The sequence below is a fragment of the Lethenteron reissneri genome, chromosome 19 (genome assembly GCF_015708825.2).
Source record: "Lethenteron reissneri isolate LAM-NWPU_2019-01 chromosome 19, ASM1570882v1, whole genome shotgun sequence".
NCBI lineage: Eukaryota > Metazoa > Chordata > Hyperoartia > Petromyzontiformes > Petromyzontidae > Lethenteron > Lethenteron reissneri.
Window position 1 is genome coordinate 9791274 of NC_083797.1, and position 20003 is coordinate 9811276.

Here is a 20003-nt window from a genome sequence, read left to right on the forward strand (position 1 = left end):
GCAGTAAATCCACGGCCCACTGACGATGTCAATTGGTTTGGCATATGTCAACCCCGGTTGAGGCTCAATAGCGAGCGATTACAATCCCTGCCCTGTATAATTTGTGCTCTAAATCAGTGCAGCAGATTTCCCTTGTAAGAAGGGTTACCCAGGGCAGTAATAGTAATTCATGTAAATGTTATATAACAAAAATATCTCACTTGAATTCATGACGATGTTAAGTTTTGCCACTGGAGGGAAAAACACCCTCATGGATTGCACCACAAAATGATTTAGCTAGTAGACTACTTGATTAAAGAGCTGAATGTATTATTTTGTGTTCTAAATTGCTGAAATCCATCTGAGGCTGAAAGTACCAGATCTCAATCTTAAAACGGCTTTAACCTGATGTAATGTAATTTCTTCCCCATAAGAAATTATTCAAATCATTTGCCATGCGATTGAATATTGTCTAAATCGTGCATGCATCATAACGGCTAATGTTTTCTTCATCAATCTTTTCAACCCGTTCCTCATGTGCGCACAGTGCCCTATCTAGACCACTGCCATCACCTTAATCCTATTCCGCTGAAATTCATATCTATGACCTAGTCCCCCCTTCATGAAAATGCATTTCCACTACTGAAGTCCATGTGCGATATAGTCCCTGTGAACAGGCATTAAAAAATAAATACTATCCCAAGACTAAGAGTGCCACCACTAAAATCTATGACCACGTGAAGATACAGGTTACACTTTCCTTTACAGTTTAAGATGGGGGGAAGGGGGTTGAGGCATTTATGCAGAGCACACATCTGCTAAGACACCACAAAACAGACGCGTTATAATTTTATAGATTTGTTTTTCATTTGCACGACAGGGTTTGCTCATGAAAATTATGGCACAGTATTTTCAAAATGCGCTTCTACACCACTGTTAATGCGTACCTTGGAAACGTATTGGTGTAAACAAGCCCTGTAAGAAACTGCGGTCAGGTGAATCACGTGAACACAAAGTTCGCACAGTCTTGGTGTGGTCTCCCGTTGTACTTTGCAATGTTCCATCACACATTACATTGTAAAGGCCACAACTGCCTTAAGCCAAAGGCAACGCAATTTTGTTCTGCCAAAAATATGTGAGCTACATAAAACATGTCAGTTACGCTTGAGACACATCTGAGATTAGAAACAAAAAATATGGTCACAGTCATGTGATTTGCATAGTGTCACAAGTATTATGACAGCACATATTTTGTAAGCTTATAACCAAATTGCGATGCATTTTTTTACGTGCACGGTGTAAACCATTGGTGACAAGTCAGGCTTCTGCATACCACAGGTGGTAAGATGGTGGGAGATTTAATGAGGGATCTATGTGACAGATAGACTGCATCTTCAGCTGTCCCTGCATTGATGCATCTGGGGTTCACAGAACAAAGGAGTTACACTGCTCAGACAAAAGCTGGAATTCACTTGATTGCCATTTTAGTTTGCAGCCCTTGCTGACCACACAGTTATTGGTTACTATTGTGAGAAGTGTTACTTAGTTTTTCCTGAACGTTGATTCCGGCATAGGAGGTGGTCTTAAATATCGACCAGAATTGGATTAGTCCATGGGCCAGAGCAGCGGTTGGCACCACCTAAGGTAGCAAATACGCAAGTTGTCATGGTTTAATTATGGCTAAGAGTTAATTATTTTAAACATCCACCCATTTCCAACAGTTATCACCTTATTCACTTATTATCCACATGAAGAAATTGGAACCGCTTAATATATGCCACCTCAGGTAGTATCCATAAGACAATATCTGCTCTGGGCTCATTGATTAGATGTACGTACCCCTAATGACAGTATCCTGTTTTCATGTGCCCCCAATCCACTGCTGAATTAAAGCCTGTCTATGCCATGTTGGTCATTGGGTCCATGCAGGTTGTCTTTGGGGGGGATTGGCAGGCAATTTCAGGTATCGTTCGCCACTGATGTTAGCCATGGCCGGGAAACGAACTCAGCCCGTCGGGCTCATGGGGCAGTGTGCTCACCACTGTGCCACCGCTCTCTTCTAGATTTGCTATAGACATAGGGAACTTAATTATTGTGCAATAAAAATCCTACGGTCGTATAAAAGTGCATACTGTGAATTTACTTAATTGTGCTTATGTATTCAGATTAAAAATATATATAATATAGATGACTCAATATTTGGACATTTCTACATGTAGGGTTGTGTGCTTAAGAGAGGAATATAAGCTCTCATCATGGATGGTTACAGTAGCTGTAGGAAATCCCATTTACCTGAACAGTCTCATTGAACACGTATATTTAAGCCTCCCTGTGGCTTCAACTCCCTGTGGTTTGTACGGGACACAAGAACAATAGGGACCAGTTGCAGGCAGGGTTAATTTCAGATGGAATATGCAGACATACATTGACATCACGTGCTTCAGATGTTTTTTCCCCCCCAGCCTTAGCTAACATCAGTGGTGAGCGATATCTAAACTCGTCCATGTCCTCCCTTCACAAACCTGCACTGACCAGATTAATTGAAATGTTAAGTGTTTTCACACTATCACCGAGATGAGTGAAGGACCTGAATGACCTCCTTCAGGAAGCATTGAGGTGGGGTGGTGATCAGCTCAAGAGTTCCAAAGTTTTTGAGATATTCCACTTCTGGTCCAGCAATAATTCGAATGGTCCTGCAGCCATCACACACATATCATAGATATGCAGCTAAACACTGCTATGAGGATGGTGTCAGGGACGCTGAAGTCCACTCCAACTGAGTGGCTCCCGGTGATTTCCCACGTGATCCCGCCTGCCATCTTTTGCAACACCACCGTGCTATACGAGATGGGACAAATTAAAAGCAACTTCAACTTTTCAATCTATGAAGACTGGAACAACCCCACCACTAATGCGCTGACAAGCATGCCAGCAATTCTGGGAATCACCAGTCATTACGTATGTCATCAACACAGCCCAAAAGATCGCCGGCTGCTATCTCCCCACACTGGAAGAACTACACAGTTCACGTTGCATAAAAAAAGCACAGAACATTATAAAGGACTCTTCTCACCCTGGACACTCACTGTTTGAGCTGTTGCCATCAGGCAGACGATTCAGATCAGTCAAAACAAGGACAAACAGATTCAAACAGAGCTTTTATCCTACAGCGATCACCACACTCAATAATGCTAATTAATTATTAAGTAATAGTGTTTACAATTGACTGTGAAATAGAGATGTGCAATGACAAAATGTAACCTTATGTGGGTATGTGGGTATACTTGGGCTGTTTTTAAATATAGTATAAATTGATTATCTTTCATTTAATTTTATTTTTATTTTCTTGTTTTATTTAATTTAAATTTATGAATGATGCCCTGACTGGTGAGCATTTTAAATTTCGTTGTACTGGTGACAATGACAATAAACGATCTATCTATCTATCTATGTGTGTATAATTAACTTATTTCGCAACGTACGTAGCTAACCGTACTAATCGGAGGCACTGAGCCTTAATCTGGCACCTAACCATCATCCAGATGTATGGAATCATGGGACGAATGCAACATCAATAACCAACACCTCGTTACTGACCCAGCAGCAGACACTGCTGGCTTCAACATCCCTTGAAGACAGTGGACAGCACTCAACGGAATCCACACAGGACACGGGCAATATGGCCACTTGCTTTTCCAGCAGAATATGAATAAAACTAAACTATTCGAAAAAAATATCAGGTAAGGCCCACGGAGCTATATATCTCTTTTTCAGAAGCGAGCACAAATGATAACTAAACGAAGTGGCTCATCATGTGGAAATATATAGCAGCCAAATACTCTAAACGCTTGTTTATACATGTAGAGGGAAAAACTGAAGTACCCGGAGAAAATCCACACAACTACGATTTCCCCCGTCATAAAATAAGATTCTCTCAGTACTCCGGTTTCCTCCCACATGCATAATCACTTATGAATGGAGTTCGCCATACATCCCAATATAGGTGTCACAGAGCTTGGCCAATTGTTGGAACCTCTTCAGTCTGCCTTCCATCCAATCGGTGGTCTCCTGAGCCTCTGAACTAGAGTAATTCTGTGCACGGTACAAATGTGTAACTACGTAGGGTATCTTTTGAAAATGTAAAGTGTGATATCATCGACTGTAAGCGGTGTTCAGTGGTGGCACAGCGATTAGCACACTGTGTTCAGAATCTAACATCCCAGTTCAAATTCCGGTCATAACTGGCAACACAGCGGCAAGCGGTGTATACCGTTCCTGGGTCCTCTTCAACCTCGTGGTGTGGAGAGATATGTATGCAAATCGTTATTACTAATGTTCAGCATCATCCAGCTGGAATGCTCTTTCTATTGTTAGTCTTGTCAAAGTCCCAAGGGAGACTGTGATGTAAAAAAAAACGGTAGTTCAGCGCTTCCTCCATTGCACTCTTAAATCCAAGGTGAAGAGACCAGCGGCAATTGTTCACACAATGTCCACATAGACTTGTGACGTGTACATGATGTTATTTTAATATTTATTGCACTTTGAACATGTCCATCATTAAAACATAAGTACTGTACTCAACTGAAAGAGAAACTGAAATTCATTTGATCTTCCATTTATTTTATAAACCTTAAAGATGCTTGCATTGTCTTTTTGTGGTTTTTCCTTAGTTTATATAATCCCCTATGTGGGTGACCTTTAAATGTTAACACACGTGGAGCCAAATACAACCAATTACTTTGCTCTATAAAACTCATGCAGTGTGTGCTTTTATCTTATCCTTGCACATTACGTCAGTGACAAGAATACAACAAAATGCACAAGTTGGAGATGTTCCACGGTAAAATGTTTTTCTATTACCTGCTTGGAATTCTGATGAAGCCCTTTGGTGTTGTTCAGTGCCACAAGGCAAACGAGAGGAAGCAACTGGTTCTGGCCACATATGTACATGTAGACAGCGTGCTTTAGTATACATTTATCTCAATCAATATGCTTTAGAAATGGGAAAGATCCCATTAAGATATCATATTTATTTTAACTAAAAAGGGGCATTATTAATTTTGTACACGCATTTATGTAGTTCTTAGTCATTTTCAAATATGGGCCATAACAGGGCATAACAATATCTTACTCTTGCAAATTATGTCCCAGAGTCTCTAATGTATGATAGATGCCGCATTATCGTCATGTCCCACTGAATTACAAGGCATTTTCGTGATTCAGTGTCATGCTTATAATGTGTTTGTCTCATCGGCTAGAACAATTATAACTAGTGTAAAATATTTGACAGCCATATCACATGTTACAGTGGAAACTGAACTATAACAAAGCTACACTTTAACTTGTACAGTTATAACGTTTGAACAATAACAATGCTTCAAACAAGTAAAATAAATGGTTCTGGCCACATGGCCAAAATGTCTGATGTTGATAATTATCCTCTTCTATATGCCACGTGGTGCTGTACATGTACTACAAGAGGGTACACTGGATTACCACATCAGTCAGAGCTACGTGCGGAATATGTATGTTTTTGCTGTTCAGGCAGTGAGGTATATATATCTGTGTTAGTAAGAACATGCCTCGAGCCATTGCTTGTTTGAGCAAGATGCTCTAGCCTGTTAAGTTTGCTTGACATATCGATCAAAATGTTTACCTTTTTAATGCATGACATTGCATGTGCCCGCTCAGCAAGCGACACTGTTTTTATTGAAATTAATATATGCAGAAAAATGTATAAATACACACTTGCTGCCATTCTTACTTTGTAAGCGCTTACATTCTTTGCACGTGTTTTTTCAACTACAATTTTCAAACGGAGATTCGCATCTAAATTAAGAATTGGTTCAAAGTCAATGCAGATCTCTAGTGGGTAGCATTCCAGTAATGTATTCCTTTTTCAATAATTATACCGACTTTGTTTGTTATACTGTTTGGTACGTTCATATGTTTGTGCCGTCATCAATACATCTACATGAAATTATTAAACGAGAGCAAGTATGGCACATTTATTCCCTCAAATATATCCATGACACATTACATTTGAAGCCAGTAATCTGAGGAAAATGTAATCATGATATTTTACGTCAAATCAGGGAAGGAGGGGACACTTCCATTAATCTCCTTGTGTTTTCATTGCCCAGGAGAGACAACTATCTGCAAATTATTTTAATGGAAGCTATCTGTCTGATAAAGCCACTGATTAAAGTTTTCTGTAAGATAGAAACTTTTTTTTTAATCTATGTTACAGTGTTGACTTACGCTGAGAATTTATTGGGCAGCATGACAAATTGCACAATAGCCCACAACCAAGATAAATAATTGGCAATTTTTTTTTACACTTGTTGACGTTTACATTAAAATGGTGCATTTTCATGTAGCATTTTTATAAATCGCATTATCTATGTAATGGCAATAGCATTTCTGTACACATAAAGTATGCGACAGCCGTGAAAGCATAGCAGTTTAATGTAAATAGGTTCCGTTTCTCATGCATCACAGGATGTAGAGATACATTTAACGAATGCCAATTTATGTCTACAACAATGCAGTCTTTACCACTGACTAGACGTGTTATTGACAGGACTTAACCTGGCATTGCAACCAACTTCATGCAATACCGAGAGTGAATGTTCCATATGGTAATTGGTGTAAATAAATCGCATCGTTCTAAACCTTTCAAAAACCCAACACGTGCAAGTGTGACTGTGTGCCAAAGCAGTCACTGCCGCTTAACACGTTATTTAAAAATGGGGGAAAAATAACAAAAATTACAATAAGCAGTAAATTTACCTGCCATTTGAAGTCATTTTAAAGTGTTCTAACCTCAACCTTAAATGGCAATTATGGTAGCATTTCCCAAGCAATGCTGATTGATGTTTGTTCTCTTACTCTCGGTGTTATCTAATAAGCCTTGGAATAAAACGGCCTTGGCATTAAGAAAATAAAGATGTTACATCGGTGATTTTTTTATGGTACCAGACTTGATTTTACAGCAAGGCCGCCTGGGAGTTGTTTCATTATTCGTTTAAAAAAAATGAATAAGCATGTAAACAATGCTTCTTTTGAAGCCAAGTTTGATCAGCTTCTAAAACACATCTCGGTTAGAAACACCTTAAATATTCCAACTATACAGAGAGTATTGTGATGAAAAATGTGAATCTCTACCCCCTTCCTCCCCCCGTTGTCTAACACACATGGACTGTGCCCCTCGCCTTCAGCTCCACCTCGATCTCGCGCTTTACTCCGACATTAGCACTGGCTGGCCCGCCCATGCTGTTTACGCCGCACAGCTTTTTTTGCTGCTGCCTTTCAACTCTCGTCCCCACCCACTCACTGTGGAAGCCCTTATAAGCAGTTGGATTTGGAGGCTTGCCCCCTCTTTTCTCTCCGCCTGATGAAGACCGCTTGTGTTGAGATCGAAACGTCGTGGGTTTTTTGCCTTTATTTTAAATTAAAATTTTACTTTAATTTTCTTTTCTTTTATACGAAGAATATGAATTCCTGCAGTCAGGAAAGTTTAAATTCTAAATTTAATAAATTGTATCATAATAAAAAAAGATGTTATTGTATTATTATATTATGAATTTAAAAGTTAGTCAGGCCAGGCAAGATGACACGGTTATTCTCAGTTTATTCAGACTTCCTAGAATTTCCTAAAGACACTTAACATAGTTTGAAGCAAAGCGTCGCATCTAATTGTGCTATTTTGTTGTGAGATATGTCTTCAACTTACTCGTGATTTGAAACAATAATAGCTGGTGTGTTAAACACTTGTAAACGAGACAGGTGGTCGAAGGTCTTATGAAACAAATTTGACAAGATCATTACTGTGGCCGAACCCAAAAATATATTATCAATCATTTAGCCGCGTGTTCATATATATATCATCACGGTTTCATAAGGGGTAAAGTTGTAACATCAAACTAAATGCAAACATTTATGAAATTGTGCTTTGCTTAAAATGAAGTGACTCAATACACATGATTTAGCCACTGGTCAATCTACTGCCTCCACATACCATGTCAGTTATGGAGATTGTTTGACCATACTGTTCTTTACCACATTGGTCACTGTGGATGGTGAAGGTGGGCCCAGAACCCGTTTATAAACCACTTGCCTCAAAGCATCACTGCCTTGGAATTACGAGAAGATATGTCACATCAGTGGCAAGTAATTCAAGTCAGGCTTCCGGTTGCATAGTGCAGTGTGCTAATATATTTAAGCATGCACACAGCTGTGTATGTAGGCAAATAAAAAACAAAAATAACTTGCCAAATTGATGTTGGATCAGCTCCTTCTACTTCCAAGGAGTCGAATCTCTCCTCCAGCTGGAAATCGTTGAAGACCAATGAGATGGTGTCTCCCTGCTCGGCCAGCACAATCCACGTGCAGTCCGCGTCATTGTCGTACTCCGACGGGTAGTTGGGGCTGGATATCACTCCACTGTTTTCCCGGAGAGTCCTTCCACAAGCCCCTTCAGCTAAACGACACAACAGAGCCATTCGTCACTCTCCCTTGATCCACCACGACATGCGAACAATCATCAATGTTAATAACAGCACCAATTTAAACACCTTTGTAAGAGGGCAAGCTTTGGCGGTTAAGGTTTTTTTCTCTCGTAGATAATTTGTTAAACCAGACAAAGGGACAACATTATATACGAAGTATGATTCCACGTTATAAAATCAGTAGGGAGATCAATTGGTGGGAATGTTTTTTGTTACATAATTTGTGAAGTAAAGATACTGTAAGTCTATGATAGAGACAACACAGGAATTCACAGTGATCTGGAAAAACATATATAAGGGAGTCACCAGAAAACATGTGCACAGTTCATCAATGCCACCTTTGTGCAGTGACCAAGGGGACTTTTGTCACATGATTCAGGTATCCACGTGTACCACGACCAATGTGGTGACTATATCTCATGCAGCCATTGTACTTTGGTGAAACCCAGGCAAGGCTGGCAAACTGATTCAGCCAACACCTAACATGCATTGTCATTGCAGACTTCGCTAAACCAATAGCTGAACATGTTATGTCCAGAGCCCACAGCCTCTCTGATGTGACCAGATATGGTCCATTGCCAAACTCCACAGATTCATTCTGTCACAATGAGGCAGAGGCAGGGCACATCTTGAGGCTCAGAACTATAGAGTGCCACATTTGGGGTTCAATAACTCAAATATGTAAATGACGAGAAAGCCCATCACAACAGAACCAATAGCTCAGGCCATGAAACGAAAAGTTTTTACAACTTTAGAAAGCTTGCACTGCGTGTGTACAAAAACAAGTTCAGCCTTAAGCATCATGCAAAACCACCACTTCCTGAAGAAATGCATTGTGGTCATATTGTCTTAGGCCACTATCAGTAAATTAAGCAAAATGTGAATAGCCAACCAAAAGTGACGTTTTGTCAATGTATTGCTGGTGACTTGAGACAAGTTTATTTCAAATCATTTATTAAGGATCTGGTGGTTTAACATTACGCTTAAGGCTGAGAGATTTTTGTACCGTATTGCTGCATATATTGTTGAGACATTGGGGGTTTCAGCCAGGAAACGTGATGAGAATGGACATTGTATGTACAGTGTGTGTTTATGCTAGATTTGAAGCTTTCGTGACTGCAAGGATTCATACTCTTAGGTTTTTTGGTAAAGTCACGTACATAAAAAATAAAATAAAAATAGATGTATTTCTATTATTCTATTATTTCTATTATTCTTATTTATTTTTTTACCTACGTGACTTTACCGAAAAAACCTAAGAGTAGTGTGTGTTTAGCAATGGGTTGTGGTTGCGCGGTGTATTGGGACTTGTGGTGCATCGGTTTGAATTGGCTTGGAGTGATGAGGAGGTTATGTGCATTTTATTATGCGTATAGCTGTGTTCAGGGTTACCGCCATGTGCAGTGTTATGAGAAATAAGCAACAATAAGTGATAGGTGGGTGGCAGTTGTTCGTTGGTTACATCTGGAAAAACATGTTTTACTTTGAATGGACAGGTCTATTTTAAGATGTCGGTTGTGAATTTGGAGATAACCCAAGGGGGGATGTGCATGCGAGAAAACGGTTTGTTTTATTTAGGAGTGGAGGTGGTTGGATGAAGAGCGAGAAAGTTCCGAGACCGCTGTCATTTGCATTGCTGGGACCGTGAGAGTTGCAGGATTGACATTGTGTTTATTGTCGAATAGAAAAGAGCACAAGATCCAGGTTTAATAACGTTAGTACGAACCTCTTCTTTAATAGATACAACTCGAATTAACAGTCAACATTGACTCATCCCAATCATCCGTCTATGGTGGGTATAATAAGCATCACCTGCCGCTTATTCAGCGAGTGTAGAATAAACAGTGATCGTTGTTTGTATAAACTAGTCTCTGCCATAGTAATACGAATTTTCACATGGGGAAATGGCAATTTATTTGTATTCCGTCAAGCACATCACTTTTCTGTAATTATGGAACCTAATTGCATTACATCCGAAGTACAGAAATAATTACACCAACCAGAAATAATTGCAACCAATATTAACTATCCCCATATGTTTAATGCATATTCAGTCGTCTGATTCCATAACTGCTGTATATATAACTGTGAATTCTCAATAACTGAGTTCAAAATAAAGAATTGTAGTTGCAATGACAATACTTTAGCAAGATCAACATCATTACCAAACACAACTTCATAGTTGGAAAAAAATGTGGAAAAGTAGTTTGAGACAAGAATAAATATTCTGTTCATGCACTCTATGAATAGTCCATATTATTTAACGTCTGGTACTGCATGTTATTATGAAGGGTTACCCATTAAGACGCATTCAGGGAACATTTTGGCACCAATTCCCAATGTCCATGCACTATGACAATCATAGAACTAAGGCATTCAGAAAGTATTGCTGAAGGCGCAATCATTGTGTGCAAGTACACACCCCTCCCTGAATATAAATAAGGGCCTTTCAAGTTGGTTATTCACACAGCATATCAATAACTCGCTTTTAACCACAACAAAAACTCGAGGTACATTTACTCACTGAGAATCACTTACTATTCTTTGGTTCTTTCGGTAAAGTCACGTAGATAGAAAAATAATAAAAAATAAAGTGAATAAAAAACTCTAATGTAGACTGTAGCCTGGTTCTTAATCGGAGAGTGTACTGGAAATCTATAATGTAGACTGTAGCCTGGTTATTAAGTTTGGTTAGTGTACTGGTAGTCCATAATGTAGACTGTAGCAATGGTGATTAAGCTGGGTGAGTGTACTGGCAGTCTATAATGTAGAATGTAGCCTGGATTCTTAACCTCGGTGAGCGTACTGGCAGTCTATAATGTAGACTGTCGCCTGGTTCTTAACCTCGGTGAGTGTACTGGCAGTCTATAATGTAGATTGTAGCCTGGTTTTTAAGCTGTTAAGTGTATTGGCAGTCTATAATGTCGATTGTAGCCTGGTTCTTAACCAGAGTGAGCGTACTGGCAGTCTATAATGTAGACTTATTATTGGTTCTTTCAATAATGAATACACTCCTTAAAAAGGTCATCATCAGGAAAAGGGGGGTTAGCCTCTAAAGGCAAATTGTTTATAAAGGTTTAGAGATGGGCGTAGCCCAAGTGTGCTGCTGACACACTATCTACATGACTTTACCGAAAGAACTAAAGAATATGAATTCCTGCAGTCACGAAAGTTTTAAGTCAAAATTAAATCACTTTCTATTAGGTAGGAAAATAAATTACTTAGAGAAAAAATCTCCAATAAGCAGATATTTATCATTGCATTTGCAGGAAGACCTTTTTTATGCCATTTAGAAATGTCATAATTGAAGGAAATTTAAAGTAGGTTCAGATACATGATTGTTAATTTATTTTAGTTTACAAACATGATTTAATGCCCTAAAATGTTACTTGCGATTTAGCCCACGTAATAAAGTTATTAAACAGTTTATTGCTTTGCTTTCCCAAGACCAAACTGAAAATATAAACGCATTTGCTGATTTTAGACAAGTTTGAGTAGGATTAACAAACACAAATAATCGGCTTCTCATCTCATCAAGAAAGCGGTGACAAGTAATGATATGCTACTTTGACTGTAATTCATTCATTGTCTAAATAAATGGGCATGAGTGCATTGAAGCCACAAGTCTCAATGTCACCTAAATGTATGCTTTTAGGAAACCATTCACTTTCAAGGCCATAAGATGAGAAATCAATCATGGTGTTTGGTGAACAATAAAATAATCAGAATATGTATTTATGCTGGAGGAATCTCATGAGCTATGAAGATCTTTTCAGAGAGGTTCTCTTGAGCTGGAGAAATGTTCCAAGTGGCCACTTAGTGCAAAGTCAATGTGATGTTATGTACAGGCTTTTGTAAACCCACTGCCAAATTGATCATGGAGGTAATCTGAACGTACTTTGCCAAGCTGGTCAGTGTGAGCAGGTGAATGTGGGTCCAGGACCAGTTTAGATATCAATCGGCACTCACGTTATCCGTGACCAGGAATTTTACTCCGGTTGCTGGGTTCATAGTGCAGTGCCCTAAGCACTGTGCTATTGCTCAAACCCTAAACTTAACTCAATGTATATAAACTCAATGATATGCTTTGCTCAAGAACACCTTTAGGAAGAAAATGGGACAAATCAGCTTTTATAATAAAACGAATTCTGAATTAATCATCCACATAGACAAGCAAGAGTAAGAGCAATGAAACATCATCAACAGATGATGGTGATCGCATACTGCTGCTGCTGAATGTCCGTGAATCCAGCGGCCTCCATGGAGTGGCTGCGTGGGAAAAAGTAGGTCAGCATGGAACTGCTTGTTGCTCTCATTGAGTGCAGGCAGGAAGTGAGATGGGCAAGGGAAGAATCGATTTGGAACAATCTCAATGTGTCCATCGCATTGCTCCACCTGTTATAATAATCATATGTTGGTTGGGTGTGCTCAAGTTAGCCAATCAATTTGTAGGAATTGGATGTTTATAGCATGTGTCAACTCAATGAATACTTTATGTCCATCCCCAATATAATGACCCTGAACATCCACGCATTTGTTATGTTAGTGAGATACTTTAAACGAGTGATAGATTTATGCAGACCATGACTGTCGAGGACAAAGCATGCTTATAAGCATAAAATGTGCCTCGATTGATTACCAATTTTAATATCCTTTCCAAAGATGACAATTGCCCTTGCAGGCAGTGTTAATCACTGTCATGTTTGGAGGAGGTAGAGTATGTTCCATCTAATAATAATATGAATGGATGAACACATGTACAAGTAATTGCATCTTTCTCCTGAGGTGATGTGAGAGAGTTTAATTGAGCATGACCGACTCATTAGAACCACGGTACGGATTGTAAATAGAACATTCGAGTCACATATGAGTCTTGTTCAAACAGTACGGGTGTCATAATGAGACTATGAAGGGTATGACAGTGAGACTATGCAACCGAGACCACGTGGAATTGCCCTTACAAAAAAAGGGATACATTAAATGCACTCACGACCCTTGGAACTAAAGAAAATATGTTTGGTAAAATGTGTTTGCTTGAATGTAAACATTACTTATAGCAGTGGAAAGATCATGAATAATGCTAGTGATGATGAAGATGAGATTAAATCTTTACTCTAAATTATATTTTTGGGTATTAAAGTGAAACTTGATCATTTTCATGGCGAAGTTGGCGTATCTAACAGCATGATTATGCATCATCGCAAATCACAGCAACGGCAAACTGGGGGTTATTTTTACCCACGTGGATACACAATATGGTAATGATATTTTAGAATTATAACTGCATGCTTAGCGATTCCATCCAAGTGCATATGCTTTACTTTAATCAAATTATTACTTAAAATGTTTTCTTTTGTGCAACAAGCATAGATAAGTAGTGTCTGGCAGACCATAAATATTCTGCACTATTTTGTCGCTGTATAATAGACATTAAACATGTTGTTGGATGTCTGTTGTAAAATACGGCAGCCTTACCAAATTATAATGTAGTATAGGTTAACCATAATTCGACATTAACTCAACAATGCACCACTTTACATTGAAGGCACTACTTTTTTCACGAAAAAATGCTGATTTATTTATACCAATGTCAGTAGTTATATTCCAATTTTGCTTGAAAAACAACTTTTAAATTACGACAAAATATGTCATTGTAACATTATGCAAGACTTATTTATTTCATTAACATATATTTTAATTTAAATAGGTTCATGTAATTTGCATGTTATTGTATTACCATATCTAAGAGCATTTCAAGCAAAAGTATATACTTATATTTCGGATAGACTCACATAAAAGGGTCCCATATATTTAAATAAATCCCCATCTCTTTCATCCACCTCACTGCTAAAGTTATTCCTCCATTGTCTTCCCCTCTCCATATACAAGTGCATGCTCGCAATCCCCACCGAGGTGGGGCAGTGAGCCCAATTTATCCCCTCCTCTAAACCCAGGATCAGAGAGTTTGGGACTTTTGTCCGTGGAGTTTGTGCTCTGTAACGGGCTCATGTTGAAAAAAAAATTACGTTCAATAATGTATGATTATTCACATATGAATATAGGTACAGGTATGAGGTTAATGTGTCACACCTCTTTCTAGCTCACGCCACGACTGGTGGAATGGCTTCCACTGAGTTCTAAGGTATTTGGGCTATTCTTACATGCTGGCCAGACATCTTAGAATAAGTGGGAATACCCACACGTGACCAAATCACACACCACCTGCTTATTTACTAACTGGTGTACCCACTAATATATGACGTTGGGTGCACAGAGACGGAGACATTTAAGGAACTTGCCAATTGTTCAACTGCTGTACTTGGAGTGCATTGTGTTTGCAATCCAGAGGACACCGGCCTCTGGATTGCAAGCACAATGCACTAACGCTAATTAATAAATTATTATTTTCTATGTTACCACTTACACAACTTCAACTTTAAAATTACATTTAGACATGCGGGAGAATAAATTAAAGAGAAAGAAGTCTTCAGATTCTGATAGCAGGTCGGCACCATCTCCAATGTAAGGGGCTGTCCATAAATGACGTCACGCGATTTTGGACGATTTTTGACCCTCCCCCCCTCGTCACACGGCGTCGCAAAAAGTCAGACCCCCCCTCAAATATGACGTCACAAAGCTCTGCCCCCCCCCAAAAAAAACCATAATTCCATTTTGAAAATAAAATATGCTTCAAATCACTTTAAACTATTGTCATTGCAGTGCGTATTAAATGTGGCGCTGCACTCTGATGTTGTAGGAGAAAACATTTATTAAAAAGTCTATTTAATTAAGTAGAACGTGTTGTCTATATTTATTTTGATGTGACGTCACATTTCTCAACCCACCCCCCCCTCGTCACACATCGTCACAAATGTCTGACCACCCCCCCCCCCCCCAGGTGCGTGACGTCATTTATGGACGGCCCCAAAGAGGAAGTGAATTGCAGATGATCAGAGATGAGACAGAGAAGCGACATTTGCCTTGTCTGGTCAGAACGATTTGGGGCTTGACAAGGAGGCCACTTGAGATGGAATGTACGATAAGACAGTGCGTGTCCACTTTGTAACAGAGAACAGCGACTTTGGACAGGATGCAATGTTGAACTGGAAGCCAGTGGAGTTCATTGTAAAGGTATGAGGAATAGGTGAAGGGTTTATGTCTAGTGCTAGATATTGTGCAGGTGAGGCAGTTTTGGATGCACTCTAGAATCTTCAGATATTTTGTAGGCATGCTGGAGAAGACAACATTGCAATAGTTCAGTCCCGATCTAACGAAACGGTAGGTAGTGGTGTTTACCAACCATTATACAGGATAGGATGAATCTGATGAAGCCCAGCATGATCGTCATTGGAAATGTGGACAATGGATGAAATGTTGAAGTCGAAACTCAAGTTCTGATCTCATAGGAATCTTAAGATGGGTGGTTGGCAAAATGAGGCACTCAGCTATTGCCAGGTCAGGGAGAGAAAGAGTGTACAAGAAAGCCCCTGTCGACTGCCTATGATCATGGCCTCAGATTCTGACATATTTAACAATAGCCCGTTTTTTTATATTACCAAGGTCGGGCAGAGAGAGGGAGCAGTCAGTAAGACCAGAAATAACTTACAGGCTGCATCGGAGATACAGTCGCTTTTCATGTGGAATATGCGAGATTGAATACATATGGGGATTATGCGACACGTTTATATGCATTTTAATACATATGTAATAAAGGTCGTGGAAGCGACTTCTGGAATCCGGTCTTTATTTATCTTTCGTTCACAAAACTCCCATCTTACTCCTTCACGCTGCTGACAGACAGCGTGAGAGGGAGAGAGAGACACGCGCGGCCACGTGGCAGCCTGGACCACGTGGGCAGCCTGGACCACGTGGGCAGCCTGGACCACGTGGGCAGCCTGGACCACGTGGGCAGCCTGGACCACGTGGGCAGCCTGGACCACGTGGGCAGCCTGGACCACGTGGCAGCCTGGACCCCGCTCCCGCGTGGCCTCACCCTCTGTTCATTCCAGATCTGATCACGTGTTGTCCGTCTCCACCCCTTTTAATACCCGCGTCACGTGGTACCTTTCCACCAATCCTGGTTACCCTCTATAGAATCTTCTAGACTCCATCATACGCTCCCAGGACCACGCCCCTGACTCGTCCCTCCATTGGCTGTGGCTAAAGCCAGCAGAACCAATCCTCTACTTACAGATGTCACCTTCCCATTACATCAGGGCCACGCCCCTAGACTTCACCCCATTGGCTATGGGCCAGGACCGACAGAGCCAATCATCGTAACGAGGTGTGATCCATCAGCAACCCGGATATATCCTCACATTACACATAGTTGAAGACATGATAAATCAAGTGCTGATTTTAGCAGGTGAAACAAAGCTGATGTTGTTGCTGCTGGTGCTGCTATTGTCATTCTATTTACCTCTGCACTGCGGGATGGGAAAGTCCCAGGCCACGTTGTTGCCCGAGTACACCACACATGTGACGATGGGCTGGCCCTCCAGCACGTGTCCTTTGGCACAGCTGTATCGCACTTTGTCCCCAATGTTGAAGTGCTCGCCGTGCATTATCCCATTGGTTGGCACTCCTGGGTTTCCGCAGGAGTGGATCTGTAGAACTGCAAAGGAAAAGGGCAAATCAAAAGATGCAAAGCCAACTCGAATCCAGGTGGAATCACGAATGCGATAACATTTTTAAATTCTAAGTTAAAAGAAAGAAAAAAAGCACCTTGCAAATATATTTAAATCTGAAGTCACAGATAATTTACATATGTATATTTACACACATACACGTGCACATTTATGCGCACATATTTATACAGTATAGTACATATTTATTCTAGCTGATAGAAACCTACATCAGTTTGAGCTCGAGGCACCGATGGTGTAGGATAAGGGTCCCTGGTGTGAATCGTGTTTTTAAGCACTCGTTTGAAAGTGCACAGAAATTGCACAAGACATCACATCACAGACCTTTCAGATCGCCGATAATCACAGTTTGCTACGTAAGGTGCAAAAGAAGTTTAATATACATACATAAGAGGCCATGACTCAGGGTCAACCATTAATCCAGCTTTCACGCTCATAAATGTACGATGCCATGTTATAGCTTTAATCCATTGCAGTGATAAAATGTTATTAAATTCACACACTTTGGCCAGAGGGTTTAAATGTTTCAATTCTGAAGAAGCAAAAACTTTGGATGTTCAAACAAAGTTTATTTTTTACACCTGGGAAGGTCAGAGTGAGGATTATTTCTTTTGGGAGGCATCTTACAAGAGTCCCCTGACATACAACACCAATCTCAAGCACAAACTAACCTGGCCAGAGGTGCTGTTTTCTGAGAAAGCATGTCCCTCTTTCTGGGAATGGTTGTGTAGTATTAATAACTAAGGAGGGGTATCATGCTGTCGAAAGGTGTGATTATTGAATGCATGCCTAATTTATGACCACAGTAATACCATTATCTGTTTTATTTATGCCACACCTTCTTTGTTCTTTCGGTAAAGTCACGTAGAAGGGAAGTAATAAAATAATAAAAATAAAACATAATAAAATAAAATAATATTATATTATTATATTATTTTATTTCATAATTTTATTTTAGTATGTTTTATTTTTATTATTGTATTACTTCTCTTCTACGTGACTTTACCGAAACAACCAAGAAGATGAATCCCTGCAGTCACGAAAGCTTTAAATCGAAATATGCCACACCTTTCAAACCATAGGTATCACAAGGAATATTTTCATAACTGGAATTGATATATATATGTGTACTCACCTTCTGCTGAGAATTACATTTGCAACATCAAGAAGCACGCGTATAAATAACAATGAAAACCAAAAGTTCTTTGATTTTTATTTGTCATAGTAACTTGAAAATTTAATTCATATTGAAGGGGAGTCAGGCAAGATGACATACTTGCATGAATTTCATAGCGACATTAAGGAAGATACTTTCCAAAATTTGGATTTGAGACGTAAAAACATGAATATAAAAGGGGAACGCATATCCCAGTTTTGCTGATGACGGATCATAATAAAGTTAACTGGGAATGATCTATAGGAGATGCTAGAACAACTTAATTAAGATGGCTGCAAAGTTGGGCTCAAGATAAATGTCAGCAAACAGGGCCATGTACAACCAGTTCGCTAACAATCGTAGATAGCTGTTGGAGGGATACAACTGGAAAACAAGGTCAAATATGGACGTAGATGAGGAAAATTCTGAAAATAAAGAGGCAGATGAGAGGGAGTGCCTTCAGAACGTTGCACTTGATAATGAAATATGACAGAGAAATGTGTCTCTAGAAGAATGTGTTTAATCAATGCACATTACCTGCAATGACATATGGATCAGAAACAAGGACACTGATGAAGGAAGTGAAACAAAAACTGAATTCGTGCGTGAAGAAGCATATGCAGAGATGCATCAGAATTACACAGACATACAGGATGAGAACACATGGATGAAATAATATGCAAGTTGGGGCCTCAATGGCTGCTAAGGAAAGTATGTGAGTTTGACTGAACACATTTCTTGAAGTAATGAAGGGAAACCAGTGGGTGAGAATTGCAATGCATGAGTAGCAACAGTATATCCATGACATAAAATGTGCTGGTGCTAAGCATATTGTAACATCACAAGACTGTGAGAGATGGCAAAGGGTTATGGAATCATTCATCCACTTTTGGAATGATCATGGCTAATAATGATGATGACAAATCATGTTTCCAGTTGTAATTTTAAATAACAAAATGGTTTTGTATTTAGTACATTTATTTGTGGGTAAAAACTGTGGGTAAGAAAGCCACAACTTTGTTTATATTTTTTCTTCGGTTTACATTTGTTGTTGTTACAAAACTTATATTTGTACGATTGGCATTATGTCATGAGCTGAAATATCCATTTGAAACGTTAGCAGGGGAGTACATACCCCGTGTGTAGAGAATGGCTTTCATAAGCAGATATCACAGAGCTACTCATGAGATCCTAAGTGACTTTTTTATCCACACATTTTATCCACACATGAAATCCCAAACTTAATCTGGCGTTTATTTTGGTTTTGTAGTCATTGGTGACCACAAGGCTGAAACCATACGCTTATTACACTGGAGATCCTGGTCAAATCACTGCTGGTAGAAACTTCGATTAATACCCAGTATCTTGGCAGTGCTGTCTCATTGCTCTGATCTCTAGGCCACCCAGGTTCCTTAAGACATATATATATATATAAATGTATACCAATAAATGTTGCCACATCGTTAACCAATAGAGTGTTGATGTTAATAAACAACCATCACTTTCTAACTTCCACTCCTTCAATGACCCGTGTCCCACCACACTAAAAGTGAATACAGTTTTTCCAGTGTGCTTTATGTTATCTGCCTTTAATAGTGCATAAATCCATGCGCCATTAATTTAAATGTTTCAAGCAATGCATTTATATTTAGAGTTGAGGAATTTTTTGAAACTATATTCAGAAATTGTGTTCATATGGCAAGAACCTAAACT

General features: G+C 39.4%; 1 pseudogene; it reads right to left on the minus strand.

The window, feature by feature from the left end:
• LOC133344243 (CUB and sushi domain-containing protein 3-like) overlaps positions 1-20003 on the minus strand; it is a 435165-nt pseudogene that overhangs the window by 243780 nt on the left and 171382 nt on the right.